Genomic DNA, 27,158 nt, shown 5'->3' with positions numbered 1-27,158 from the left:
GTGGATGGCGGGACGCAGCTCGTGTACTGCTTGTGTGCTTGTTCTGGTCAGCGACCTCCGTAGCGTGTTCTCCACGTGCACCCTACTATGGTGTTGTGGGGTGCTGCTGTGTACATTACACTCACGGGCCTGCCGGATGTGTCCGTCTGTATCTCTTTCTTTGTATATCTATGTACCTATGTTGTGGATGTATCACTGCTCTACCATGGACAGCTGTCTTCCCCATGTATCGCATATTGTCACGGCTGACACATATAACTGTGGTACGTTGCATATTCACACATTGTCCATGCACCGTCCGTATTCCAGAACACCTCATAGACATCTGCTGGATTACGTGGCAGACAGCTATCCTTGCTGTCCTGACACTGTACCCATAGACGACATACACCTTGTGTGTAGTTGCCTCTCTATGGTGTGTGTATGTCTAACTGTGCTGTATGCATGGCCGTGTGTGTGTCCCGCTATAGCCATGTGTGCAGCTGTCGCCACTATGGGTATCCTTGTGGACCGCTGTTACATGGGCACGTCTGAACATACCTGCAGACTGTACTACCCCTCCGACGGCAGCGGCCTTAGATCGTCCGCTGCCCTAGGCTCTGGGGCTACATGGCGCACGCCAACACAACACATGGTGCACCCATCTTGGTATACCTACGTGACACGCCTACTAGACAGGTGGCCCTACTAGAGTGGCGCCCTGGGCAGCCGCAGGATTGGCGTATGCCTACGGCCGGCTTTGGGCACATCACAAGGCAAACGTCTACATTCGGTGTTTTACGACATCTAGATTATAACACCACAGGAGGGACCTCCTCAGCTATGCTGAAGAATGCGGATGTGGATAGATTAGTAGGTGGAGGGTTGGCCACACACCAGGGCTGACCGATGGATAACTGCTGAGGCATCTTTTGAGAGGCAGGTGGAGCAAACACCCGTAACGGGAATGTAGTGTAGATACAGATGTAGGGTTAACATACATTTGTCCACTCTGTCGGTTCTGTACCGTTGTATTACAGTGATATGCTATGCATATCTTCCATAGACATTGTTAGGTCTTCGGTTTTTGAGGATTCGACATAGTACAATATCATACTACGGAAATACGGAAAAAACAAAAAAGTGAAAAACAAACAAACCAGCAACCTGCGGCAAGAATAGTCCCGTAGTCGACACAACACAAGTCTTCTTACGTTTAAACAGTTTATTAAAACATGCAATTTTTCGTTGCTTTCACAACTTCTCGGAAAAAGCAAATTCTTAAACTGTTCACAATCAACAATGTGAGATTTAAGAACTCGTTAAGACTCACATTGTTGATTGTGAACGTCTTTAGAATTTGCTTTTTTCTGCAGAAGTTGTGGAAACAACGAAAACGTTGCATGTTTTAATAAACTGTTTAAATGTTAAGAAGACTTGTGTTGTGTCGACGTAGGGACTATTCTTGCCGCAGGTTGCTGGTTTGTTTGTTTCTCATAGTACAATATCATGTAATACGTGTGTTCATAGGATGCTTTCTGAGATGTTGACATGTGTGTGTTTCGTTAGCAGTGCGTCTGTGCTTTCTATGCTGTGGCTACATGTTCATTGTTCGCATAGAAAGTGACAAATGGAAGTGTAAGGGTGGATATTTAAAGCCTGGATGCTTCCATGTTATGTGTAAGTCTCACGGGGCCTACGGGTGATAGCGCATACATGTCTATGAAGAACCTTTGGATACCATATGCGACCTGTCGTGGACGAAATGTTTAAGTTGACTGTTCCATCTACCTATGTGTGACATGGTTTGTGGCCATAGGGTGCCAGCAAGTCTTTCCTGTTCATTGGGTGTTTGCCATGGTCAATTGACATCAATCCTATTAATTCACTGAAGGATGTCTTTCATTGGTGGGAACGCCATAGTTTGACCATCGTATGTCTTTCCCAGCCAACGTTGATATTGTGCCATTGGTATGTTTACACAGGTCACCCATCTGTTCCACTGTATGGAAGCGTGTGATCCTCATTTATGTGCTGGCAGATTGAGTGCTGTGTACGCCGGTATCTGCCCAGCGGTCTGGCTTTGTATGGGGAGTGTCTACTGTAGTCCCTATCTGTATTTCCTGGGTTATGCCTTGCAACAGCTGTGGGATTCCCCCAGGTTTGCAGCTATGGGTGCCATCTTGGCCGTACGTTTGTCCATCCATGGGAACTGCCTACTGGACACTAGTATAGGGCTGTACACATTTCACAGCTGCATTCTGCATTTCCGGTGGATGATCGGCATTATTAGTGCGGAGTAACGCATATGCCATGGCCACGTCCCGCACACGGGGCGGGACAACGAATCATCTGCCAATCCACACCGAGACCCATTTTTGCATACCCATGATCCCATGTCTGCAACCCTCAACAGTACCCATTGCACACCCTTCATGTGTGCGGAAATGGGATGTGAACGCACGTGTATGGACGCAGCAACCTGGGGAGTCCTATTCATATGTCCTGCATTTCATGGACGGTTGTCATCACCCTTGAAGACGCTTGTGGTGCATATATCTACCTGTGCCGTAGTCACGGCTGTCACCTCTTCTGGGTCACACGATCGCAGCCTGTTGCCAACACTTAAGGAGAAATTTTGGGTCCTGCAATGGACACCGATGTGCATATGTAAAGTGTAGAACATGTTGGACTGTGTCCATTCGGCCAGTGGGTTTGACTGCCGCCGTATGTTCCCCAGTCCTGGATGTCTGTTTGCCTACCCATATTATGTAGTGCTACGGAACCCGTGTCCTTCCACAATTAACCCATATGGTGTTACTGTAGTACTGCAGGTTGGCAACTGCTTTAAGTAATCCTCAGAGGTACCATTGTGAACTATCCGCCACTGTATTGTCATTATAACACAGCCGGTACATGTAGAACCTATTTATTCATGAAAGGATGTTATTTATGTGTGGGAACGCCATAGTTTAACCATAGTATGACCTTCCTAGTTGACGTTGTTGGTGTGCCATTAATATGTGTTCCACAGGTCGCCCGTATGTTCCGCTGAGTGGAAGCGGGTGATCCCCACATACTTGCTAGCACCTTGGCTGCTGTACGCCGGGATTCGCACGGCAGGATAGATGTCTATGGGGTGTGTCTACTGTTGTTTCCATCTGTATTTCCTGTGTTATGCCTTACTACGGCTGTGTGATTCCACCAGGTTTGCTATTATGGGTGCCATCTTGTCCGTGACGCTTGTCCATCCTTGGGAAATGCCTACTGGACACTGGTGTAGGGCTGTACCCATTTCACAGCTGCATGTAGCATTCTCCGGTGGATGATTGTCAGTATTGGTGGGTGGTAAGGCATGTTCTGTACCCACATCCCTCCCACGGGCGGACAATGGATCATCTGCCAATCATCTCCAACACCCATTTCTGCATACCCACTATCCCATGGCTGCAACCCTCGACAGTACCCATAGCAAATCCTCCATGTGTGCTGGAATGGGATGTGGACGCACATCTGTGGACTCGACAATCTGTGGATTCCTGTGCATATGTCCCGCATTTCATGGACAGTTGTCATCAACCTTGAACACACTGGCGGGGCATATATGTAGCTGTGCCGTAGTCACGGCTGTAGTTCATCTTGGTCTTCCGCTCGCACCCGATTGGCGTTGCAAAAGGACAAATTTTTGGGTCCTACAATGGACACAAATGTGCATATGTAAAATGTAGAACATGTTGGACTGTGTCCATCTGGCCAGTGGTTGTGACCGCTGCTGTATGTTCCCCAATCGCGGATGTGTGTTTGACTACACATATTATGTTGTGCTACGAAACCCATGTTCTACTACGATTAACCCAAATGGTATTGATGTAATGCTGCAGGTTGGCAACTGCTTTAAGTAATCCTCAGAAGGCCCAGTAGGACATATACGCCACTGTATTGTCAATATAAAACAGCCAGAACATGCATACCCTATTTATTCATTGAAGGATGTTCGTTATATGCGGAACGCTAGTGTTGAAACATCGTATGACCTTCCTAGTTGAGGTTGTTAGTGTGCCATTAGTATGTGTTCCACAGGTCGCCCATTTGTTCCGCAGTATGGAAGCGAGTGATCCTCATGTTGTTGCTGGCAGATCGAGTGCTGTGTACGCCGGTATTCGCACGGCGGTCTGACTTTGTATGGGGAGTGTCTACTGTAGTCCCTATCTGTATTTCCTGTGTTATGCCTTACCGCAGCTGTGTAATTCCACCAGGTTTCCAGTTATAGGTGCCATCTTGGTCGTACACTTGTCCATCCATGGGAATTGCCTACTGGACACTGATATAGGGCTGAACACATTTCACACCTGCTTTTAGCATTACCCAGTGGATGCTTTGCATCCTTAGTGGGGACTAAGGCACGTGCTATACCCACAGCCCTCCCACGGGGCGGGACAACGGATTATCTGCCAAACAACACCGAGCCCCATTTTTGCATACCCAGGATCCCATGGCTGCAACCCCCCACGGTACCCATTACACATTCTTCATGTGTGCGGGACTGGGATGTGGACGCACTTCTATGGACACGACAATCTGGGGATTTCTGTTCATATGTCCTGCATTTCATGGACAGTTATCATCAACCTTAAACACGCTGGTGGTGCATATGTCTAGCTGTGCCGTAGTCACGGCTGTCACTCTGTCTGAGTCAATCACAGCTGGTCGACGGTGCAAACGGAACAATTTTTGGAGTCCTACAATGGACACCGATGTGCATATGTAAAGTGTAGAACGTGTTGGACTGTCACCATCTGGCCAGTGGTTTTGACTGCCGCTGTATGTTCCCCAATCGCGGATGTCTGCTTGACTACCCATATTATGTATTACTTGGCCTATCTATATCCACGTGCCAGTAAGCGGAAATACAGCAAACCTTGCATCCTGCCCATCTTCATAAAAGACATTATTGAACATATATCGGCCAAAACAGACAATGACAAATACGATACACTCCACAGTCAAAAGATACTGAGCTCTTTCACCTACTAACATGGGGCATCGTCGGAGTACGAAATACATTACATAGTCGTCCCTTATACACTTCCTTCAGAGTCAGTTTAAAGTCAATTAATCAATAAACCTGCTCATAGTTAAGTGGACAGTGCTCCAAGTCTTGATGATAACGTGACATATACAAATCAGTGTTGCATACATTACTTAATGGAAACAATAATACGACAACAATGTGTTAATATAAATACAATATTGGTCAATACAATCAGTATATTGAAACATAGTTGATAATTGTTGTGAGTAAACCTTAGAATGTAGTGTGTTGATCAGGATATTTTATATCAATGTGTATAATTGTAGCATTACGATTCCAAAGCATGGAATCAATAAGTACAATTTAAGCATATATTTTACAATTATGAATGTAAATGAGTGGAGGACACATCCTTAACCTTCCCTGCTTCGAGTGGATCACACACGCACACGTACACTTGCATTTCCTAATTGTGGGTTACGCAGGCACATTACGCATATCCGTATTCTGTTTATATATGTTTACTGGGTCTGTGTGGTTACGTGGTGTGTTAGTTGTGACTATTCGGTAACATATCTCTGATCCGTTGACGGACGGTGCAGAACGCACTTACAACTTTATACATGTAACAGTCTTTGCAGCATGGACGCATTACGTACACGTTCACATCTATATGTTCTATAGTCGTAATTCAAACGTGACTGCATTCACGTTTGCCGGTTACTGTGACCACTACACGTTAGCTGTTCGGTGTCATTAATATGCATACCCATGGTACTTAGCTACATTTACATATCCCCCCCCCGCACTCACGCACGTCACAGGCATCCATTCTCCTGCTGGGAAAGGTGCGGTACTGCATGTTGAACATTCCTTATTCCCTCTCGCTCATGGCCCAGGATGCATATGTCGTGACCGCAGGGATGTTCAGATCACAGGTGCTTATATCCCCTACGCATACAGTATGACCAAAAAAATTAACTAAGAATACTCCACCAGGCACAAATGAATCGAAGCTCCAAGGAAAAATTGCTTTAATAAGCACTTAAAAACTCCACAGTAGAGACTGGATCAGTAAAAGAACAATAACGTATCCACATAGACGTTTTCGTCGACAACTTCATCAGTTATACATCAATTTTAAAATGAGGTGGTTTTATATACTGTTTGAATTTAATCACAGATCTCTTGTCCAATCAAGCAGCACAATAAATTAAAATCACTTAATTGAGTAATTAATTCATGAAAGCCATGTTAAAACACTTGCAAAATGAATACAATTCACTAAAACCATTTATACTCAAATTGTTACATATTTAGTATATATTTAATGTAAGTTTTCCAATGCTTTAAAAACTTTCTATACTTTTAAATGAATCTTTTTGAAAATGTTACTATATAACATGTCATTCAGACTTGTAGGTTTAATGTTATAACCAGACACCATCTTGTGGTCATTGAGTTAATTACAGCCACACACTAAACTTTTTTTAAGCTGAAAATACAAGACTTGTCTTTTGAGAATGTATTTAAAATTTCAAAACAGTGAAGATCATAAAGATAGACCAAGGAAGAACTTCATTAAATCAAAGCTTGGCAGCCCTCATCTTTAAAACTGGGGCCAATGATACCATGTCATTGAGCCCAAAATTACGGTTCGCATCTAAAAAGAGCTGCCAGTACAACTCTTTGTAGTCAATAAGTGTCTCCCACATCCCCTCTTGGGTTAGTGGGAACAACTTCCAATACAAAAATGAGTAGCCTGTGGTGTTACATTTTGTTGAATGCCTACTCAATGCATTTTTTTCTTTCATCACCCTGACATCATATAAGTGCTCGTATATTCTCTGTCTGAGCTTTCTTTCACTCTTTCCGACATAGAAAGAGGGACATTTTTGCAAACGGCTAAATATATGATGCCTTTAGTGTCACAATTGGCGAATGTGTTTAAACGGAGGGTCTTATTCCTTGCTTCTAATACCATACTATCCCCACAAATCAAATAAGAGCAATATTTACATTTCCCACACTTTTGTAAGCCCTTCTTGGATTTGTCATAATTGTTACACACATTGTTTTTCTTCCCCATTTCAAGATAATTCTTGATAGTTTTCCCTCTACGATATACATGGGTTAATTCATTGTCAAAATGCATTCAAGATCTGAAAATTTTGAAAAGTTGTCCCATTCTCTAGAGAATATGTTCCTAACAAAGGCAGATTGTTCACTGAAGGTAGTGATTAACCCTGTCCCCTTTTCAGCAAGATGACCTCCCAACCCTGAAGTATGAGTGGTAGTTTCTTCTATCCCTAAGATTGGGGCAAAGGTGTCTGATCTTTTATACTAACCTCCTCCAACACCTTGTTAAACATCTCTAAAGGGTATCCTCTCTGAATAAAGAGATTCTTTAAAAATTCTGTTTCCTCCAGGAAAGCTTTGTTGTCCGAGGTCATTCTACTGCACCTAACCAGTTGCCCTTTCACCACACCCTTCTTCTGATGGGGATGGCAACTGGTAAAGTGCAGATAGGAATTAGAAAAGTTTCTTTCCTGAAAATTCTTGATGACAATTTCCTTCTTGTTTCTCAATGTGAACATCGAGGTATTTTAACTTTTGTTCATCAAAATTGCTGGTAAATTTCAGAAATGTGGAGGTGTTGTTAACAAAGGCCAAAAGGTTGTTAAAGTTTTCCTCACTACCCATCCAGAAAAAACATAAATCATCTAGGTACCTAGTGTATAGGAGCATTCCTTCATCAGAGGAGAATTGAGAAGAAAAGTTTCTTCCCAATAAGCCATGATAATATTGGCATATGTGGGTGCACAATGTGCCCCATTGCAACACCCTTTCTTGTTTAAAGTACTCCCCTTGAAAGTAGATGAAATTATTTTTAACACTATTTCCATGAATGTTAAAGTATTGACAAAATCAATGTGTGTTAGTTTTTACTTTCAATTAATTTTCTTCAAACCAAGAAAGCCCCAATTGTGGGATGCAACCAAACAAATCAATCACGTCCATAGTTCCAAACCCAAGACGTTCACTATACAATGAAGGTTTAATCCTTCTCAACAAGTCCCAGGAGTCTTTTAGAACATTTTCACTTCCCTCAGTACTTGTTTAATTTTGTAATCAACAAATTTTGCTAAAGGGGCTGTTATTGATCCTTCAGCCGACACAATAGGTCTGAGGGTGGGTCACAGGCATTTTTGTGGACTTTGGGAATCCGAAGATGCAGGGAATCTTTGGTTTATCTACAAACAAAAATTTGTAAGTGTCTTGATCTATTGAACCCTGCATTAACATGTCATATAATAAAAGATGAATCTTTCTATAGGCCATGTTCACTTCGTAATGGATACCCTGGTGTATTTTTCAGAATCATTAAGTAAGTCCAACATTTTCCCTTAGTACTGTATTGTGTCCATGACTACCACCCCTCCCCTTGTCTGGTTTCATTACTCTCAGGTTGTGATTTTCACAAATAGTTCTCAAAGTGTTTTCTCTTCCTGGGTTAAGTTCGAATGAAAAGTTCTTGTTGTCAGGTGATTCCTTATCTCATGCTCAACTTTCAATTCAAAATTCCTAAGTTGGGGTGAGTCGGGGTTGAATGTACTTTTCCGCTTCAAACCTTGTCCCTGATAATCTGACTTTTGTCCTTGAAAAAAGTTCCAAGTTCTTTTTCCGAATAAACAATTTAATGTCTACCAGTAGTTTGAAAATATCAGTTTTTTGTGTAGGCACAAAAGTGAAGCCTTTGGAAAAAAGGTTAAACCAGCTCTTGTCAATACTAACACTGGAATAGTTATATATATTGAACCCGTTAAAACTCCAGGTATTCAAACTGTTGATAATGTCAACTTCCTGTTCAATCCTTGTGTCATCTAATAAAATCTCCCCCCCTCCCCCCTGTAGTTTTTTGAGTTGTAGTAGACCCTACCCTGCTGCATGAGCCTCTCTGATCTCCTTAGGGGGGGATACTCATCTGTGTCTAGTATTTCTTCATGTTGTTCTTCCATAACAGTTTCCCCCCATTCTCCATCAAAATTATCTTCTTTCCTCCATTTCCCATAGTCATTCCTGTGGGTGGTTCTAGGTCTGGGATAGTGGGTTTTGTTTTTATATTCTCCTTGGTCCCTTTTAATTTTCCCTATCTTCCTGTTCTGAACCTCCTTACACTTAGTGTCAACTTTTCAAAAACATTCTCATATTTTTTCTTATTAGCATCTACTGTATATAACAAGTCATTTGTAATAGCTTTATTAATGTTCTCTATATCTCCTTGCAGCTTTTGCATTAACATTTCATTGTTGTTGATAATAGCTCTCATAACATTTAAACCACAATTGTCAAAGATAGAAATAAGTTCCCCATGAAAATCAGAGCCTTCAGTAACATTATTAGGGTATTTGCAAACCCTAAGGCCCTTAGGAACAATATTTAAAGTAATACAATGCTTGAGATAATCATTATCAATTTCAAGCGTTTTAAATTTTATTAAATAAAATTCCAAATCATTTAAAAGCGTACTAAAACTTGTATTATTGTATTTAGTTGGACTGCTTTGAGTTTCAAAGCTATACTTCGCTTTGAAGCAGTCAGAAAACAGTTTTTGTGTACCTGTAATAGGATTAGATTTGTCCATACGGGTTTGTTGCCGTGTACGCTGACTTTTCGGTCTAACAGAGGCCGCTTCAGCTCCATTGCTGTTAGCGTTGATAAAATCCACTGTAATGTGTGGAAAACCATCTAAGCTATTTCCACAGTTCACATCTTCCTCGATTGAAGTGCTGCTTGCTTCATTAGTAATGAGTGCATCTAATTCAACCTGCTTCCGGTTAGCTTCCTGGTTCCCGGTGGTTGCATAAGGACAGCAAGTGAAGCAAATGACTGACTAAGCGGTGTCAGCAGGGCAACCAACTGAGTGAGTTGCCCGATGAGCTTCGTAATTCCCCAGTCTCAGAGCTCCTAGGAGCCGGATCTGTGCTTGGCGGCTGCTCCATAAAAACTGATAAAAAGTGAGTGAGCCAAGAACAGTATGACCAAAAAAATTAACTAAGAATACTCCACCAGGCACAAATGAATCGAAGCTCCAAGGAAAAATTGCTTTAATAAGCACTTAAAAACTCCACAGTAGAGACTGGATCAGTAAAAGAACAATAACGTATCCACATAGACGTTTTCGCCGACAACTTCATCAGTTATACATCAATTTTAAAATGAGGTGGTTTTATATACTGTTTGAATTTAATCACAGATCTCTTGTCCAATCAAGCAGCACAATAAATTAAAATCACTTAATTGAGTAATTAATTCATGAAAGCCATGTTAAAAACACTTGCAAAAATGAATACAATTCACTAAAACCATTTATACTCAAATTGTTACATATTTAGTATATATTTAATGTAAGTTTTCCAATGCTTTAAAAACTTTCTATACTTTTAAATGAATCTCTTTGAAAATGTTACTATATAACATGTCATTCAGACTTGTAGGTTTAATGTTATAACCAGACACCATCTTGTGGTCATTGAGTTAATTACAGCCACACACTAAACTTTTTTTAAGCTGAAAATACAAGACTTGTCTTTTGAGAATGTATTTAAAATTTCAAAACAGTGAAGATCATAAAAATAGACCAAGGAAGAACTTCATTAAATCAAAGCTTGGCAGCCCTCATCTTTAAAACTGGGGCCAATGATACCATGTCATTGAGCCCAAAATTACGTTCGCATCTAAAAGAGCTGCCAGTACAACTCTTTGTAGTCAATAAGTGTCTCCCACATCCCCTCTTGGGTTAGTGGGAACAACTTCCAATACAAAAATGAGTAGCCTGTGGTGTTACATTTTGTTGAATGCCTACTCAATGCATTTTTTCTTTCATCACCCTGACATCATATAAGTGCTCGTATATTCTCTGTCTGAGCTTTCTTTCACTCTTTCCGACATAGAAAGAGGGACATTTTTGCAAACGGCTAAATATATGATGCCTTTAGTGTCACAATTGGCGAATGTGTTTAAACGGAGGGTCTTATTCCTTGCTTCTAATACCATACTATCCCCACAAATCAAATAAGAGCAATATTTACATTTCCCACACTTTTGTAAGCCCTTCTTGGATTTGTCATAATTGTTACACACATTGTTTTTCTTCCCCATTTCAAGATAATTCTTGATAGTTTTCCCTCGATATACATGGGTTAATTCATTGTCAAAAATGCATTCAAGATCTGAAAATTTTGAAAAGTTGTCCCATTCTCTAGAGAATATGTTCCTAACAAAGGCAGATTGTTCACTGAAGGTAGTGATTAACCCTGTCCCCTTTTCAGCAAGATGACCTCCCAACCCTGAAGTATGAGTGGTAGTTTCTTCTATCCCTAAGATTGGGGCAAAGGTGTCTGATCTTTTATACTAACCTCCTCCAACACCTTGTTAAACATCTCTAAAGGGTATCCTCTCTGAATAAAGAGATTCTTTAAAAATTCTGTTTCCTCCAGGAAAGCTTTGTTGTCCGAGGTCATTCTACTGCACCTAACCAGTTGCCCTTTCACCACACCCTTCTTCTGATGGGGGGGATGGCAACTGGTAAAGTGCAGATAGGAATTAGAAAAAATTTCTTTCCTGAAAATTCTTGATGACAATTTCCTTCTTGTTTCTCAATGTGAACATCGAGGTATTTTAACTTTTGTTCATCAAAATTGCTGGTAAATTTCAGAAATGTGGAGGTGTTGTTAACAAAGGCCAAAAGGTTGTTAAAGTTTTCCTCACTACCCATCCAGAAAAAACATAAATCATCTAGGTACCTAGTGTATAGGGAGCATTCCTTCATCAGAGGAGAATTGAGAAGAAAAGTTTCTTCCCAATAAGCCATGATAATATTGGCATATGTGGGTGCACAATGTGCCCCCATTGCAACACCCCTTTCTTGTTTAAAGTACTCCCCTTGAAAGTAGATGAAATTATTTTTTAACACTATTTCCATGAATGTTAAAGTATTGACAAAATCAATGTGTGTTAGTTTTTTACTTTCAATTAATTTTTCTTCAAACCAAGAAAGCCCCAATTTGTGTGGGATGCAACCAAACAAATCAATCACGTCCATAGTTCCAAACCCAAGACGTTCACTATACAATGAAGGTTTAATCCTTCTCAACAAGTCCCAGGAGTCTTTTAGAACATTTTCACTTCCCTCGAGTACTTGTTTAATTTTGTAATCAACGAATTTTGCTAAAGGGGCTGTTATTGATCCTTCAGCCGACACAATAGGTCTGAGGGGTGGGTCACAGGCATTTTTGTGGACTTTGGGAATCCCGAAGATGCAGGGAATCTTTGGTTTATCTACAAACAAAAATTTGTAAGTGTCTTGATCTATTGAACCCTGCATTAACATGTCATATAATAAAAGATGAATCTTTCTATAGGCCATGTTCACTTCGTTAATGGATACCCTGGTGTATTTTTCAGAATCATACGCATACAGGCCTTCGATTGTCAGGGTGTTCCTGTGGTGCTTTGGATTTGGTCTTGTCCACCCAGTGTACGGAACTGCCCTGACCGTGTACGAATGTTAGATGAGTCACATGGGCACGGTTTGTCCGTGTGTATGATACCATGTCACCCCCCCCCAATTATTCATAACCATGTGCGCTGATTGGCCGGTGTACCCGTTGTAGATCTTGTTATACTAATTGCACACGGTCTGGTCAAACGGACCTATTTCCATTACTAACCCTCAGTATGTATGACCTGTGTCGCAATATTACATGGGTTTACCATTGCGTGACGGCTTTCACTGAGCCACAGACATGTCCGTTGCTTGGTTTGGGCCGGTTCCGCTCTGCTACACACATTTAACATGGCGGAACAGGTTGAACAGCTCAGCCACGGGGACATCGGGCTCTCCGTCGCTGTTTAGTATTGAATCGCTATGTTGAGTTTGTTTCACAAAGCGAGACAGTGTCGACATTGGTAACGGACATCTCACGCAGTACGTCCGCACCGCCGCGGGTGCCATATGTCTGCGTTTGGGCGGACAGGCATTATGCTGTGCCATTATGTCTGGGAATATATGGTTTCTTGCCATAGATGATATGGCATACTAGCAATGACCCGCGTCTGGGTGTGGGTACTGCTGTATTACCCACGGGAAGAGTGGCCTTAGGTTAAGTGGTGCCCTAGGCAGAAGGACTCCATGTTGCCACCGCCACATCACCCGCTACCCCCCTCCTGGTCTACCTACACCAAATAAAGTCTGGAAAGGTGCCCCGAGTAGAGCAACGCCCTAGACGGCTGCCTACTTGGCCTATGCCTAAGGCCGGCTATGTGTGTGGTCCCTCGGGCATCGGACTCGGGAACGCGCCACGTCTGCCGTGGGTATGTCCAGCATTACCCACATCCGGCTGTGGTTTATTGCTATGATGTTCCATGTGTACAGTGGTGCCGGTTACCATACATATGCCTTTCTCAAAAGCCGATTTCACACTTCTGAACACTACTGTGGTCTCCTTTAAGGCCCCTGAGCCAGTGGTGAACATTACTCAAACCGCTGAATCACGTACATATGCCTTCCACCAGCACCTACAGGACTGCATGGATCAGGCAATCCCATACAAAACTGAGACTCTTTGTACCAAAGACAAGCATCCAGTCTGGTGGACCCCAGCCATGAACAAGCTCTACAACGACAGGAGGTAGCTACTACAAGTTAAAGCGGAATACTTGTAAGGTAACACACCCTTGCTCATTATATGTGAAGAACTACAAGCTGTCATGAAATCATCCAGGGGAAATTCAACAGAGAAATTAACAAGGACTCAACAGACAATCATAAGGCCTTCTTTAGCTATGTTGGACACCTGGGAGGACACTCCCAGATATGCTCAGACTGGGTTCAGAATGATGTGAAGATGACTGAACCTACACACATTGCCAACATACTGGCTGACAGGTTCAGTGCTAACATTTCCCCCCTCCCCCCCACATGGAGAGATATCTATACCAGAGAATTGTAGATCCTGGAACATCTGTAACGCACAGGTGGGAAATGCTGTCTCCAAGGCAGTAAACACAGCATCCATGGGACCAGATGGTGTCCCAGCTGTGTACTCAATGAACTCTATGGGGAATTAAACCCACACTTAGGACAGCTGTTTAATCTTAGCCTCACCTCAGGATACGTACCCAAGTAGTAGCACAAGGCGACTGTAGTCACACTTCACAAGGATGGTGCCTCCACTGACCCTGGTTATTACCATCCCATTAGCTTGACAAGCTTTATCTGCAAAGCCATGGAGAAGGATCATAATGGAACTCATAGATAAAGACATAGGGGACTTGCATACTTTGGATCCAACCCAGTTTGGCTTGGTCAAAGTCAGATCATGCCTTTTACACGTGTTTGACTTTGTAGGATCAGTCACCAAGGCCATTGATGAGGGTAAAGCAGTCTATACAGCCTACCTCAACCTGGCAAAGGCCTTCGACACAATACCCCCCTCGGGTATCATTGATAAACCCGTCATCTTGAACGTAAATCCATACATCGCCATATGGGTTGCAAACTGGCTAAGTCACAGAACCCACACGGTCATAGTTGCTGGCGCCATGTCATACTCACAGCCAGTCACAGGTGGTGTCCCATGGGGCTCAGTCCTGGGTCCACTATTTTTCAGCATCTACATTTCCAAAGTACAAGCAAACACAGGGGGTTTATGGCTGACAATGTTTGCAGATGACTGCAAACTGGGTGCCATAGTCGGACACACATCTGACACAGATATCCTTCAGGAGGGCCTCACAGATGTGGATAAGTGGTGCCAGAGACATGGCCTACAGCTAAATGCCAGGAAATGCATAGTCATACCCTTCGGGAAGAACAAGGTTACCCCAGCTACCATATAGGTGGCAATTCACTGAGCACAGAGGGAGTTACCAGGGATCTGGGGACCCGGGTTGTTGTTAACCATTCGGTCGACACACACGTTGCTAACGTAGTTAGGTAGACCTTCAACATTGCCCACATCATCATGAAGGGATTCACATCTAGATCAGGGAGGTCATTGTCCCCTTGTACTGATCACTCATTAGACCTATGATTGGGTACAATGCCCGTTCAGAATGTATCTGACCCGACACCTGCAGCAGCTGGAAAGGCCCCAACAGTTCATCGACAAACAGATGCAGGGTCTCAGGAATATGTGTTATGCTGACCGACTGAAAGAATTCCAGCTGTATACAGTCGCATACCACTTGCCCAGAGGTGACCTGTGCCTGGCATACAAGGCCATGTCGAACCCAGATCTGATGACTATGCTTCACCTAAAGAATTTAGATCCCTCAGAACCACAAGGGCAGGTGACGTACACCTTGACACTGTCATTAATAGAACGTGCTGGTGGGACAGATTCATCACCCAGACACTCACTATGCTGTGGAACAACATCCCAGTACATGTGAGGCCAAGCACCTCGCTGGCCTTGTGTTAGTATTTTGACAAGGATGTCTGAATTGATTTATTTAACTAACCTTCTAAATGAATATTTACTTTACCACATTGTGAATCTTTACATTTCGTTGGTCTATTTTACATTAGTCATAATCATACGGTTTATCTCTATATATTATGGTTCATTTATATTACTAGGTGTCTGTAGTTCTTTTAATATATTGGCACAATCCGTAGAACATATATATGTAGCTTAAACAGTCAGACATTTGGAAAACATTATGTTGGTTCTTCTTTCATATATATACATATATTTCTATTTTTCTATGAAGAATGTACCTTTCAAGCAATGTCTGATGTACTCACTGTGTGGAATCTGTAACCCAAGTAAAGTTTGTTTGCTTGTTTGCCTTTAAGGCATTTAATTAATACTTAGCACATCTAATTTAATGACCAATTAAGGGTTTTAAATGTAGTAGGTTGGACTGCATTGTATGTATTCTGAATAAGTCTGCTTATGAAGCAGACGAAAAGAGCTTCAATAAACTATGGTGACTGCATTAAATTCCTGGTGGGCTCTGAGTGGTCGCTGACGGTGTCTACAGTACCTCGTCTTTGCTTTGGACTTCTTCAGCTGGTTGTCTGTGTTTTTTGTATGGGGAATGTCAAGTGTAGTCCCTATGTGTATTACCTGTGTAATGCCTTACTGCGGCAGTGTAATTCCACCGGGTTTGCAGTTATGGGTGCCATCTTGGTCATACGCTTGTCCATCCATGTGAATTGCCTACTGGACACTGGTATAGGGCTGTACACATTTCACACCAGCATTTAGCATTCTACGGTGGATGCTTTGCATTAGTAGTGGTGAGTAAGGCAGGTACTATGCACACATCCCTCCCACGGGGCAGGACAACGGATTATCTGCCAGACAACACAAAGCCCCATTTCTGCATACCCAAGATCCCATGGCTGCAACCCTCGACAGTACCCATTACACATCCTTCATGCGTGCGGGACTGGGATGTGGACGCACATGTATGGACACGTCGATCTGGGTATTTCTGTTCATATGTCCTGCGTTTCATGAACACTTGTCATCAACCTTAAACACGCTGGTGGTGCATATGTCTAACTGTGCTGTAGCCACGGCTATAGCATCGTCTGTTGTTCGGAAACGTCTGGAGTGAGTTGTGAAAAGGTATTTTAGGGTCCTTCGATGGACACCAATGTGCATATGTAAAGTTAGATGTTGCTGGACTGTGTCCAACTGGCCAGTGCTTTTGACTGCTGCTGTATGTTCCCCAATTGCGGATGTCTGTTTGACTACCCATTCTTCGTGGTGCTACGTAACCAGGTGATTTACAGCTGTGAACAGATGGTGTACATCCAAAGATGCAGGTTAGCAACTGCTTCAAATAAAACTCAGACGTCCCAATAGGACATATCCGTCACTGTAATTTCAACATAACACCACCGGAACATGTAGATCCCCTATGTCTTCATTGAAGCATGTTTTCTTCATAGGTGGGAACGCCATAGTTTACATATCCCAGTTGACGTTGTTGGTGTGCCATTACTTTGTGTTGCACAGGTCGCCCATCTGTTCCACAGTATGGTAGCGAGTGCTCCCCCATTGTGTTGCTGGCAGATTGAGTGCTGTGTACGCCGGTGTTGGCACGGCAGTCCGACTTTGTGTGTGGAATGTCAACTGTAGTCCCTATGTGTATTTCCTGTGTTATGCCTTACCGCGGCTGTGTAATTTCCCCGGGTTTGCAGTTGTGGGTGCCATCTTGGCCATACGGTTGTCCATCCATGACAATTGCCTACTGGACACTAGTATAGGGCTGTACACATTTCACACCTGCATTTAGCATTCTCCGGTGGATGGTTTGCATTATTAGCGGAGAGTAAGGCAGGTGCTACGCACACATCCCTCCCACGGGGCGGGACAAAGGATTGCCTGCGAAACAACACCGAGGCCAGATTCTACATACCCAGACTCCCTTGACTGCAACAGTCGACAGTACCCATTACACATCCTTCATGTGTGCGGACTGTGATGTGGACGCAGTTCTATGGACCCAGTACCCTGGGTATTTCTGTGCATATGTGCTGCATTTCATGGACAGCTATCATCAACATTGAACACGCTTGCGGTGCATATGTGTACCTGTGACGTGGTGACGACAATGAGTTCACGTGGGTAATGCAGGAAGCTAGCAGGCATTCAATGAATGGAATTTTGGGTCCTACAATGGACACCAATGTGCATATGTCAGGTTAGATGTTGCTGGACTGTGTCCACCTGGCCAGTGCTTTTCACTGCTGGTGTATGTTCCCCAATCGCGGATGTCTGTTTGACTACCCATTCTACATGGTGCTACGTAACCAGGTGATTTAGTACTGTGAACAAATGTCATACATCCAAAGATGCTGGTTAGCAACTGCTTCATATAAACCTCAGACATCCCAATGGGACATATCCGTCACTGTATTTTCAACATAACACCACCTGAACATGTTGATCACCTATGTATTCATTTAACCATGTTGTCTTCATAGGTGGGAATGCCATAGTTTACATATCCTACTTGACGTTGTGGGTGTGCCATTAGTATGTGTTCCACAGGTCGCACATCTGTTCCGCTGTATGGTAGCGGGTGCTCCTCATTTTGTTGCTGGCAGATTGAGTGCTGTGTATGCCGGTGTTGGCACGGCGGTCCGACTTTGTATGTGGAATGTCAACTGTACTCCCTATGTGTATTTCCTGTGTTATGCCTTACCGCGGCTGTGTAATTTCCCCGGGTTTGCAGTTGTGGGTGCCATCTTGGCCATACGGTTGTCCATCCATGACAATTGCCTACTGGACACTAGTATAGGGCTGTACACATTTCACACCTGCATTTAGCATTCTCCGGTGGATGGTTTGCATTATTAGCGGAGAGTAAGGCAGGCGCTACGCACACATCCCTCCCACGGGGCGGGACAAAGGATTGCCTGCGAAACAACACCGAGCCCAGAGTCTACATACCCAGAATCCCTTGACTGCAACAATCGACAGTACCCATTACACATCCTTCATGTGTGCGGGACTGTGATGTGGACGCAGATGTTCTTCATTCCACATTGCTGCAGTCCTAACTATTGGGTAGTCCGCTGTCCCAGTCGGCCCGAATACCAAAGTATATGGCTGACGTTGGTCAAGGCGCATTAGTCTGACGTCAGGACGTCAGGGTACTAATGCGCATGACCGACGTCATATCCTCAGTCTTTTTTGCCGCATGGTCCGATGCAGAAGCAGTTTTGCGAGTGCAGGTTGGCGTTCTGAAATTTTCTGAAGTCGGAGTTTCAGACCGAATCAAAGTTGGCTAAGTACCCGCTAGAATATTTTGGTTTTTTCTTGCCTCAGTATTTAACCGGATGTCAGAAAAAGTGAATAACTGTATTTCTTGTGGGAAACAGATACCTCATAGGAATTACCATACCTTGTGTATACCTTGTTTAGGGCCTGAGCACGACGTTGTTGGATGCCGCTCTTGTGCTAGATTTAACAAACGCACCATTAAGAGAAGGTTAGACTGTGCCAGGTTAGTTTTTGGGAAGCGTTGTAATTATAAAATGCCGTCGGATGCTCCGACGCCCGCTTCGTCCAAAAAGCGCAAGGACAAAGCAGCAAAGCCTAGAGTGGAAGAACCGACAGTCCCGGACGTCGGTTCTTTAGAGGGCTCAGTGGAGCCGGAGGTTCTGCCAGGAGTTTCTTTGGAGTCTCAGGGAGAGACTTTACTGTTACAGGATGTGTCCTCTCAGGAGGTAGGCCAGGCTGAAGGGGCTTCTCAGGTGGCTGTGCTTCCCTCTCTCCCTAAGGTGGTTAGAGCCTCCCCTTCTGTTTCCAAGGCTTCTTTGAGAGGCAGGCCAGGTTTAACTTCTGTGGGGGTTTCTCCTAGCTCTACAGGATCTTTGCCTAAGAAACATATGCTTAAAATGGCAGAGGATTTGATTACTATGATTAGAGGTTCTATGCCCCCTCCTGATAAGAGGCCTAGGGTGGAACCTGAGTTTGAGAGTTTTGAGCAGTGTTCGGAGGCTTCTGAGTCTTCGGCTGAAGACTTGCAGGAGTATCCTCCTTATTCTGATTCTGATGTGGATGATTCTACTCCTTCAGCATCTCCTCCTGAGGATTTTTCATTTTCAGAGACTCTGCATTCCATGAGGGAGCATTTTAAATGGGAAGGTCAAGATTTCTCTGATTCCAGGAAGAGGCTTAGGGAATTCTTGTTTTTACCCCAGCATAGGCCTTTAGCTATACCTCCTGTTCTGAATGTGGTGGAAGATGTTTTGCAGAGGCTTCCCTGAACCCTGATTCTTTGCCTCCTGCCCCAGTTAAACCGGATAGGTACTACAGGGTGCCTGAAGCTCATAAGTATCTGTTTAAGAGTCCTAGGGCAGACCCGGAAACTGTCTCTCAGGGGCCTAAAGGTGTTAAGGCTTCTGTTGTTAAAAATCCTGTTCCTCCTGATAAAGAGGCAAGGGCTTTGGATAGATGGGGAAAGAAAGTGTATACTTCTTCCACTTTAGCCATGAGGGCATTGAATTGCCAGTTTCACATGTTAAAATATCAAAATTATCTCCTTTCACAATTGAAGTCTAAGGTGGATGCTCTGGCAGAAGGTATTGAGTGTAAAGAGTTGCAGGATTTAGTTCATGTGTCTGAACAGGTGGGTAAGCATTCCTTGCAATGTGGTTTTGATGCTGTGCAGGCCTCCTCGAGGGTGGCTGCCACTGGTTCTGTTCTTCGTAGGCACGCCTGGTTGAGGGATCAGAATTTAGCTGAGCATGTTAAGACAAGGATTTTGGATGCTCCTTTACAGTCTGATGTGTTGTTTGGTTCGCCTGTGGAAGCAGTTTTAAAGAAAATGGAGGACAAGGCTAAGTCTATGCAAACTGTTAAAGATTTTTTGCAGGTGCAGCCTCCGAAGTTTAGTAGAAATTGGCCTACTAAGGGATGGACATATCCTGCTTATGATTCCCAGTCTAGGGGTAGGTCTAGACGTGGTAGGGGCAGAGCTCAAGGTTCTTTTAGGCCTAGAACAGGGAGTTCACCTGCTCAAACTTCTGGTGAAGGCAGGGGTCATTCCTTTCGTAAACAGACCCAATGACCTACCTTTTCAGCTGCCAGTACATTCTCGTCTGGCAGCACCTTTGGGAGGAAGGCTGGCTCTTTTCAAAGAAAATTGGGATTTAATTACCCAAGACAGATGGGTTTTGGATATCATTCACCACGGTTACAGGTTTTATTTCCATACCTTGCCTCCTTTCAAAGGCATGCCAGACATTCCTCCTCTACAAAGAAAAGAGGCTCACAAGCAAATTTGTCTGTTACTCCAAATAGGGGCCATTCAGCCAGTTCCTGTGCCAGAAAGGGGCCTAGGATTTTATTCTCGCCTGTTCCTAGTACCAAAGAAGGGGAACACGTGGAGACCAATTTTGGATTTGTCTATCCTCAACACTTATCTGGACATTCCCAAGTTCAAAATGTTGACGTTACAACAGCTTTTACCTCTGCTGGGCAAAGATCACTGGATGGTAACTTTAGATCTCAAGGAGGCTTACCTTCATGTGCCTATCAGACTAAGTTGCAGGAAGTATCTGCATTTTCGAGCTGGAAATTCTCATTATCAGTTCTCTGCATTGCCCTTTGGCTTATCTACTGCGCCCAGAGTATTCACAAAGGTTCTGGCTCCAGTGATAGCTTACTTCAGGCTAAAAGGAATTCAAATCTATCCTTACTTGGACGACTGCCTGATTCTGGCTCAAGAAAAGGAAGACCTTTTACAGCATTTGGAATATGTGCTAGCAGTGCTAAGATGCCTAGGGTATTCTGTGAACGAAATAAAGTCCAGTCTAGTACCCTCACAAGACATGTGCTTTCTGGGTGTGAGACTGAATACAGCAGCCCAGATGGCCTTTTTAACCCCGGACAAACAAAAGAATCTTTCCATTTACTTCCATCAACTAAGTCTTCAGTCCGGGCTGACTGCAAGGACAGTCCTTCAAGCCTTAGGGTTCATGGCATCTTGTATTCTGGTGCTTCCCAATGCCAAACTGCATATGAGGAAGCTGCAATGGTATCTCAAAATGTATGGACACAGCACTGCCAGGATTTGGACACTGTCATTCGAATAATACCTTGCATTCAACAGGAGTTTTGTGGTGGGCTCAGGAATGTCACCTAAACAAGGGACTCTCTGTGACCCGGCCAGAGGCGAGTCAGATTCTAACGACAGATGCCTCAGACATTGCTTGGGGAGCTCATCTAAATGGAAAGTGGATACAAGACAAGTGGCCTGCCAGACTACAGCATCTACATATCAACATGAAGGAGATGTTAGCAGTCCAGTTTGCATTAATGGCTTTCAAGGAGTTACTTCTTCCAGGGCAGGTGTTGATTCTAACAGACAACACAACTGTCATGTGGTACATCAACAAACAAGGGGAACACATTCTTACCCGTTGTGCAGGCAAGCAATGATTTTATGGGAGACTGCGCTCAGCTTGCAACTAACTCTTCAGGCAAGGTTTCTGCCGGGAGCACAGAACTCCTTAGCAGATGTGTTAAGCAGACAAATCATGGATCCCCACGAGTGGAAACTGGATCTTCATGTATTTCAGACATTGACAGTGTCCTGGGGAACTCCAGACATAGATCTGTTCGCTTCTCCACTAAACCACCAGCTGCCAAAGTTTTGCACAAAGAGGTTTCATCACACAGCTTGGAAAGTGGATGCTCTTTCTTTCAATTGGAAAAATCTTCATGTGTATGCCTTTCCACCTCTGCCTCTTCTCCCAAAGGTGCTCCTAAAGGTCAGACAAGACAAGCCAAGGATGATTTTAATAGCTCCAGATTGGCCTCGGCAACACTGGTACCCATTACTGAGGAGTCTGGTAAGGAAGCCTCCATGGCCTTTACCCTTGATTCCACACCTGTTGTCTCAGAGGGACGGTCACCTGCTCAATGTCAAGCTTCACTCTCTTCATCTAACAGCCTGGCATATTCTGTTTTGAAACACAGCAGGTCTCAACTTCCTCAACAAGTTTTAAATGTGATTATGGAAGCCAGAAGACCTAGTACTAGGAAAGTGTACGCAGAAAAATGGAAGAGATTTTTCTTTTGGTGTGCAGCGAAGAATTTGGAGATTTCTGAGCCTAATTTGAGTGTGGCTCTTCAATATCTTACTGAGTTATTGGACAAAGGTTTGTCTTTCTCTTCCATTAATATTCATGCTGCAGCAATTTCAGCTCACTATGATTGTGACCCACCATTGTTTTCGCATCCTTTGTTCAAGCAATTTCTTAGAGGGGCAAAGAATATAAGACCCCCACGTAGAGCTCCTACTCCTGCTTGGGATCTCAACTTTGTGTTGGAGAAACTTACTCTACAACCTTTTGAGCCTGCGGCTACTGCTGAATTGAAATACTTGTCATGGAAGACTGCTTTTTTGTTGGCCATTACTTCTGCAAGAAGGGTTTCTGAATTACAGGCCCTTATGGCGGTTGAGCCTTTTTTGATTTTCCATAAGGATAGAGTATCATTACGTACTAATCCTTCCTTTATGCCCAAGGTGGTTTCTAGTATGGCTTTAAACCAAACTATTCATTTGCCTACTTTTTATGCAGATCCCCAAAATAAGGGGAAAAGATTTTGCACACTTTAGATGTACACAGGCAGTTGCGTTATTATTTAAGCAGGACTAAGGATTTTAGGCAGTCTCAGCAGTTGTTTGTTTCTTTTGCTTTGAGTTCACAGGGCAAGCCTGTGTCAAAACAAACTATTTCTAAGTGGATTGGGTTTTGCATTGCATTTTGTTATTCCCATCATGGCAAGGAGATTCCAGCTGGGATTAGGCCTCATTCCACTAGGGCTACTGCCACTTCAACAGCATTTCTAAGGGTGTGGCAACTAAGGATATTTTGGAGGCAGCTACTTGGAGTTCAGTGCATACTTTCTCTAAGCATTACCACCTTCCTCTCTACTCTAAATCTAGGGCTGGTTTTGCCACAGCTATTTTGCAAGGCATGTTGACAGCTCCTGCTTCCTTATGATTTGCCAGCCTCCCTTACCTCTGCTTTGGGATTCTACCCAATAGTTAGGACTGCAGCAATGTGGAATGAAGAACATAGTACAGTTTTGTACCTACCATAAATGTAGATGTTCGAGGATCCACATTGCTGCAGTCCAATTTACCCTCCCTCCTTCCCCTCTGTGTTTAGGGGTGGTTGTGTGGGTGAGGTTATACTCTTGTAATTTGGTATATATTGTACATATTTTTGGTGCAGGAGTGTTTGGTGTTTTTGGTTTTGACCTTGTCTTTTTAGGGTCTTCTGACATCTGGGGCAAGAAAAGACTGAGGATATGACGTCGGTCATGCGCATTAGTACCCTGACGTCCTGACGTCAGACTAATGCGCCTTGACCGACGTCAGCCATATACTTTGGTATTCAGGCCGACTGGGACAGCGGACTACCCAATAGTTAGGACTGCAGCAATGTGGATCCTCGAACATCTACATTTATGGTAGGTACAAAACTGTACTTTCTATGGACCCGGTACCCTGGGTATTTCTGTGCATCTGTGCTGCATTTCATGGACAGCTATCATCAACATTAAACACGCTTGCGGTGCATATGTGTACTTGTGACGACAATGAGTTCACGTAGGTGATGAAATAAGGCGTCATTCTTGTCTTTAGACAATTTTTGGGTCCTACAATGGACACCACTGTGCATATGTAAAGTGTAGAGCTTGTCGGACTGTGTCCTTGTGAGCAGTGGGTTTCACTGATGCTGTGTGTTCAACAATCGCGGATGTCTGCTTGACTACCCATACTGTGTAGTGGTACAGGAACCATGTTTTCCGACACCAGAACCCAATGGTGTACATCCAATGTTGCAGGTTAACAACCACTTTAATACCCAGAGGTCACGACTGGGAGGTATTGCCACTTTATTATCGGAACAACACCTCCAGACTGTGTAAATCACGGGAACTTTAGGCCAGTCTTACCGGCCATTTGCAATTGTAATTAGCAGACACGTGTCAATACATGTATGATAAGACATATTGTCATGCAGAAGTTAATCTATGTTATTTGGACATTGGCTTCTGCTATTGGCATCCGTTGCTGTGAGTGTTGCCAGTTACCATACACATTGCTTGCTCAGAGGCAGACTACACAATTCTGCACACTACTGTGGTCTCCTTTAAGGACCCTGAGCCAGTGGTCGACAGTACTGCAGCCACTGCATCAATCACATTTGCCATCTACCAGTACCTACAGGACTGCATGAACCAGGCATTCACTTACCCAACTGTGGTTCATTGTACCAATGCCAAGCATCCAGTGTGGTGTACCCCAGCCATACACAGGATGTACAACACGAGGAGGTGGCTACTACAAGGTGGAGCAGACACCTTGTGAGGTATGACACCCTTGGTCATCATATGTGTAGAGTTACACACTGTCATGCCATGGTCCAGGGCACATTCCACAGATATACCTACATGGACCTGGCTGACAATCATACCACCTTCAGTTGCTATGCTCAACACCTGGGAGGTCACTCCCACATATGCTCTGACTGGGTTCACAAAGAGGTGGAGTTTACTCAACATACACACATTGCCAACATACAGGCTGACAAGTCCAGTGAGGACATCTCCACACCCTCCCCACACATGAGGAGATGTCTGTACCAGCGGTTTGTGGTCACCAAATGTTCTGTGACACACAGGTGGGACATGCTCTCTCCAGGGTAGTGGACATGGCATCCATGAGACCAGCTGGTGACCCCACTGTGTACTCCACTATCTCATTGAGGAATTAGACCCACAGTTAGGACAGCTATTTCTTTGTAGCCTCACCTCAGGTAAGGTACCCAGGTTGTGTCGCATGGCAACGGTAGTCCCATCACAGGGCCAATGCCTCCACTGAGCCTGGTTATTACTGTCCCATTACCATGAGGAGACCTATCTGCAAAGACATGGGGAGGGATCATACTGCGGCTCGTACATGAATGCATAGGGGACATACATACTTTGCATCCAACATGGTTTGTCTTGTTCAGGGGCGGTTCATGCCTTTAAAGCATGGTTGACATTTTCGGGACAGTCACTGAGGCCATTGATGGGGGTGTTGCAGTCCATACAGCCTACCTCGACCTGGCAAAGGCCTTCATCACATTACCCCCCTCAGGTATCGTTGATAAACCCATTGGCTGGGATGTGAACACGTACATCACAGAATGTGTTGTAAACTGTCTATGTGACACAACCCACACGGTCATACTTGCTGGCAGCATGTCAGACCTACTGCCTGTCGCAAGTGGTGTCCCATGGGGCCCTTCCGTGGGTCCACTCCTGTCATACATCTACATTTCCACGGTACAGGCACACACAGGGGTGTTATGGGCAACATTGTTTGTAGATGACTGCAAAACAGGTGCCATAGTGGGACGGACATCTGACACAGATATCCTTCAAGGGGCCTCCCAGATATGCATATCTGCTGTCAGGGACATGGCCCACAGCTAAATGCTAAGTAATGCAACATCATACCTGTCGAGAAGTACTAGGTCACCCCTGTCCAGCATATAGGTGGCTGTCCACTCAGCACAGGGGTGATTACCAGGGATCAGGGGACAGAGTTTGTCGGTCACCATTCATTCAACACACACGTTGCTATCGTGGTTCTGTGGGACTTCTACATTGCCCACCTGTTTGTGCAGGGATTCACATCTACATCAGGCTAGGTCATTGTCTCCTTGTACCCATTACGTGTTACACCTATGATTTACTACATTGCCCCAGTCAGACTGTATCTGACCATACACCTACAGCAGCTGGGAAGCCCTCATAGGTTAATTGTCGTACAGATGCAGGATGACATCATTTTGTGTAATGCTGCCCCACTTGTAGGACCCCTGCCCCATTACGTCACATACCTGCTGTTTAGTGTTGACCTGTGCCTGACATACGAGGCCATGTCAACCCATATGTCATGTGTATGCTTCACCTACTGTATCTGCATCCCTCAGAACCACTAGGGCAGGTGACATGAACCTTGTCACGGTCATTAATGGGATGTGTTTGAGTGACACATATATCACCCAGACACTCACAATGCTGTGGATGTACATCACAGTACATGTGAGACAGAGATCCTTCATAGCCTTGTTCACGGGTATGTTGTCCATTGGATGGAGAATTGCAGGTATAGGCCAGGGATTACATCATTATCACTGCTTGACGGAGGTACAGCAATATCATGAGTATTTTATCTGAAGCACAGAAGGTTGGCAAAGTCATCCTAACTATGGTGTAGTGTTATGGCTGAACCTGGGACAATGGCCTACCCTGTACCTATGGACCTATGAACCTATATTCATAGTTTGTCACATTTACACTTGTCTATCCCCTATCCTCTTTCTCCAGTGTATATTTCTGTGGCACATGATTGTCCTCTGTATTACATGCAGGTATGCTGTGTACAGTGCACATCGTCACAGTTGATGACAGTGTATCTGTGTCCCTAACACTGTGATACTGAGGACTACCACACATCCTTCACAACATTACATGCATATGTTCTTTCTATTCTTCTTTGGCCTATGGGGTGTTAAGGCAAACATTACACAAGTCCCTGT

Source organism: Protopterus annectens, chromosome 17.part0 (genome assembly GCF_019279795.1).
Source record: "Protopterus annectens isolate FY-2018-M chromosome 17.part0, PAN1.0, whole genome shotgun sequence".
NCBI classification, from domain to species: domain Eukaryota; kingdom Metazoa; phylum Chordata; order Ceratodontiformes; family Protopteridae; genus Protopterus; species Protopterus annectens.
The sequence above is the reverse complement of the archived record's forward strand: the minus strand, read 5'-3'. Positions refer to the sequence as shown.